Here is a 3,427-nt window from a genome sequence, read left to right as displayed (position 1 = left end):
TAAAGCCCAATAACGTCACCAATCCGTTTGGCGACCACACTAACTTTGTCTCTACCGAAGATAGTGTCGATTACTCTCACTTGATTCGCCCATGTCGTCTAAAAGGGGTTTTCGTCGGAAGAATATTCGTAGATTGCTCCGAATTCCTACCAAGCTCGAGAAACGAGATTACATTCGGGGATTTTGTTGTCGATTGTACTCCTTACATACTCCGAAGCGGCAATGAAATCAATGGCGTTTGGGCTGATGACGAGGATGATGTTTACCTCGTCAAAGGTGCGACAATTCCTCACACCCAAGAAGAAATCTTAAAGGTGAGGCAAGATGCCCTAGAGTCAAACCATTTGACTAGATCCGGACGCCCGTATCGTGTGGAGAAAGCTAAAGATACCCCGAACAAGACACCTCTTAAAGAGCCAGTAGTGTTCGAAGTTCTTGGCGAAGGGTCGACCTCCGAGGCTTCCCTCATCAAGCAACTCCAAAAGACTAAGGCCGACGTATCTATCTGGCAACTTATCCTGAGCTCTTTCGAACATCGTCAAGCTTTGTTACAAGCTTTGATGAACATGACCGTGTCGTCGAATACTACTCTTGCGGACATGGTCACTCACATCGCCCAGAATCGGCCTCAGATTACCAACGCTGTGACATTCTCCGACGAAGATCTGCCACCGTTCGGGCCTCGACATAACCTGGCCCTCTATATTGCTACCGTGTGTCTCAACAAGCACATACCTATGACTTTGGTTGACGACGGATCGGCTGTCAACGTACTCCCTCTGAAAACGGCGCATATTCTGGGCTTGGAGAAGAATGACTTCATCCCCACTACGCAGACAGTTCGGGCATTCGATGGCACTGTGCGTCGAGTGAGTGGACTTATCGACCTGGTAGTACAGACTGGGCAAGTGGAAAAGAAAATAAGTTGCCAAGTAATTGACATATGCTAATCCTTCAACTTATTGTTGGGAAGGCCCTGGATCCATGCTGCAAGGGCCGTAACGTCAACGCTGCATCGAAAAATCAAGGTCCCACTCAATGGCAAAACCGTCACCATTGACGCCACGCCAATTACGGTGGCAGGAGGAGACATTACTTCCGAAGTAAGGGTCGAAGCTACCAATGACGCATGTGGTTTCGAGATTGTCAATATGATCGAGCTGAACTCCGAAGCAGAGAATATGGATCTATACACGGGAAGCCATGCCTGTGAAGTGATTCTCAAGACTGGGAAATACTTCGGTTTCTCTCTATACCCTAGAAAGGAGGGTACATTCGAGTTGAGACCACCAATAGCCAAAGGAGTAACGTTCGGGCTTGGATATGAGCCCATAGGAAAGATCGCTGGAAAAGAGGGGAAGAACGATCGAAGATCGAGATATTAAAATGGGACCGTATCACCTAACTCTAAACGGTCACTTCGTGAGAGCTGGGGAAGAACTCCCTTGCATGGACTTCCCCGAACCTATCTTTGACCCAAAGAAGAACCTTATGGTCCCAGGAATCGAAGTATTCCAAGATTGCTACTACATCCTCGAAGACATTTCGACCGTGATGCCGGTAGAAACCAAACCGGATCCAATAAATGACGAGAAAGCTATGGGTCTTCTTTTCGGTGAAGAGAAGAAATCACCAATACCAAACGAAGATTTGGTAAGCATGATCCTGAGAAGCGAGCGGTTCGACCCATCTTCCCTCATCACCGATGTGGATCCTCTTAGGACCAACACGGGGTGGCGGAAAACAATCAAGTGGACTGACAACAAAGGACTTCTTTTCAAGTTGACGACGGGAGAAGGAGAGATGTTCAAGCCAGACGATGTTACCGATTCGAGTCCGAGTCGGAGTCCGAGTCCGAGTCCGAGTTAGGTCCTAAGATTGAGTCTAAGGAGTCGGTGTTGAAAATACCCCTCCCTAGCTTTCCTTCCTATGCACCTTTTCCTAATGGTGGTATTCCGGGGCCTGTCCCGAATACCCCTATCTCGCCACTGAGCTCTGATCAGTTGGCTCAAATGTTAGCGCATTTCGCGCAATTTCAAATCAATAATAATATGAACCAGTTTGCTTACGACTTGTCTTACTTACATTGCAATTCAAATTTTGAAAATGATTGTTTTAATAATGACATTGAGACTGAGGTCGAGGATGAACAGTTGGTCGAAGAAGAAGAAGAAGAAGAAATGGAACCACCTCTACAGTTGATAAAAGGGTTGGAAGAGTACGAACAGAAAACCTCGGTCATCGAAGATACCGAAACTATCAATGTAGGTACAACCTTAGAACCACAGGAGCTTAAAATAGGAACTACTTTAAGTCCCACCGAAAGACAGGGGTTCATTGATTTGTTGCATGAGTTCAAAGATGTTTTCGCATGGTCCTACAAAGACATGCCAGGCATTGATAGGGAAATTGCGGAACACAGGATCCCAATCAAGCCGGGATATAAGCCGGTCAAGCAGAAACTACGCAAAATGCATACAGATTGGTCTCTGAAAGTCAAAGAAGAAATCGACAAGCAACTCAAAGCTGGGTTCATCAAGGTGTCAGAGTACTCGGACTGGGTGGCTAACGTCGTACCAGTGCCCAAGAAAGATGGTAAAGTTCGGGTTTGTGTCGACTTCCGGGATTTAAACAAGGCAAGTCCGAAGGACGATTTCCCATTGCCTCACATCGACATCCTGGTTGACAACACGGCAAAACACGCGTTACTGTCCTTTATGGATGGATACGCCGGTTATAATCAGATCAAGATGGCGATAGAAGATATGCATAAGACTGCGTTCAGAACGCAATGGGGAACCTATTGCTACACAGTAATGCCTTTTGGGTTGATAAACGCAGGGGCTACATACCAGAGGACCGCAACAACATTGCTACATGATATGATGCACAAGGAAGTCGAGGTTTATGTCGACGACATGATTGTCAAGTCAAAGGAGCGTGATGGCCACCTTGGTACACTACGCAAATTCTTCGAGCGACTGCGCAAGTATAACATGAGGTTGAATCCACAAAAATGCGCATTCGGAGTCACATCCGGCAAACTGTTGGGTCACATCGTTAGCCACCGTGGCATCGAGGTGGACCCATCGAAAATAAAGGCCATAATGGAAATGCCTCACCCGAAAACCGAGAAGGAAATTCGAGGTTTCCTGGGAAGAATCCAATATATAAGTCGGTTCGTGGCAAGGCTAACTATGATATGCGAGCCAATTTTCAAGAAATTGAAGGTCGGGGAACACGTCGTATGGGATGATCACTGTCAAGCTGCGTTCGATAAGATCAAAGAAATACTATCTTCCCCTCCCGTGCTCAGCCCACCAACGGCTGGGTTACCACTTTTGTTGTATCTTACAGTTACGGATACTGCAATGGGGGCAATGCTGGCGCAGATAGTCGATAAAGAGGAAAGAGCAATTTACTACAT

Source organism: Silene latifolia, chromosome Y (genome assembly GCF_048544455.1).
Source record: "Silene latifolia isolate original U9 population chromosome Y, ASM4854445v1, whole genome shotgun sequence".
Classification (NCBI taxonomy): domain Eukaryota; kingdom Viridiplantae; phylum Streptophyta; class Magnoliopsida; order Caryophyllales; family Caryophyllaceae; genus Silene; species Silene latifolia.
This window is presented reverse-complemented; position numbering follows the sequence as displayed.